Here is a 1,440-nt window from a genome sequence, read left to right as displayed (position 1 = left end):
CATCACCAACTTCTTGTTTGAGCAACTTAAAGGCGATTTCGCCCTCTTTCCACCAATGTGTTCCGTGGCATATTTGCATGTCCGAGAACAATGTTAGAGATTGGTTGTTAGATACATTAACTATGCGGTTATGCCACTGGTATGCCTTCCGTCCGTCTTTCTGTATTAAACCATGCGGCTTGCAGTTTTTCTTCATTACGCTGTTTCTATCGATATCTGTGCGCATCGTTCTGCTGACTTTCAACATTATCATATATTTCTAGACTTTCCGTCTCGGTCAGCTAATGCGACATCTCAGGTTTTGGCCTGATTTACGGACAGCTTCTGCCTGTCTGACAGGCACTGACTAATTCTGAGAGCGCTCGCATTGATGCCGCCCACATGCCAGCCTCCTCCTCCAATCCTTGTATGTTCATGGAGCTGGCTTCGTGCCTTTGTCGATATTAGACAGTCATCGCCAACTCGCTTATTGGTAAGAACGCCGACTGTAAAGGCGTGGCCTCTACGCCTTCAGCGAAAAATGCCGCACCACGTAACACAAGTGGTCTTACGGCGACGTTTGCCTCCACCTCATCCCCGAATGATAACGCGGAATGTTCGGTTTCGTGGGATGCTTTAAAATTCGCCGGAGCCATGCTTTCGCGCAGTAATACGATATAAGCACTGGTGGCTATGATAACGCACACCACGTTGTCATTGCAATTTATTTTAACATTCGAAAGCATTGAACAAGGAGTGCTTAAGGTGTGTGCTGGAAAAATCACGTATATTCTTTCTCCGTGGTCATCCTTTTTACCTATATTTTCGCGACGATAAGGGCATTCAAAAGCATATTCCCCACAGCTACCCCCGGTAAAATCAACGTCAACAGTTTCGCTTTGCTATATCAGGCAGTTTGCTTTAATCTAGTTGTCTCGTCCGCGACTACACATTTACGAATGCACTCTGCACGGTCAGCGCTTTGTTTTTTACCACCTTCTTGTCCGTACATTTAATGGTTCATATCAGCACGCGCGCGCTCCATTTGCCCATGGCGTTGCCGTAAGAGTGCAAAAATGTTGCTCCTCTTCTCGCTTCAAACATTTCCTCATCCTCTCGCAACCAAACACATTGATGTTATTTTGGTATTGCGGCTTTCAACTGCTCAACTTATGTCAGCTCGAGGAGGGTCTCGTGGTCCTTATTCTCACGGGCCGCCTCCTCTTAAATGTTTGGGAGCGATGTAGACGTGCCGCGAATATTTTCCGCGTCTCCCTTTCTTGGCGTCTAAAAAGCGTGTTTGATACTCAGATTTCGACACATATGGCTATGGGAGAACGACTGACTTCGTCACGTCATTGTCCTCATATTGCTTGACAGTGAATCGAATGTTTAAGTCAGCCATGGGATTGCAGGTTAGTCGGAGAACCACCTTTTCCTATACACGCACACTGGGTGAGC

The sequence above is a fragment of the Dermacentor variabilis genome, chromosome 11, assembly GCF_050947875.1.
Source record: "Dermacentor variabilis isolate Ectoservices chromosome 11, ASM5094787v1, whole genome shotgun sequence".
NCBI classification, from domain to species: Eukaryota; Metazoa; Arthropoda; class Arachnida; order Ixodida; family Ixodidae; genus Dermacentor; species Dermacentor variabilis.
Note: the sequence above shows the minus strand (reverse complement) of the source record.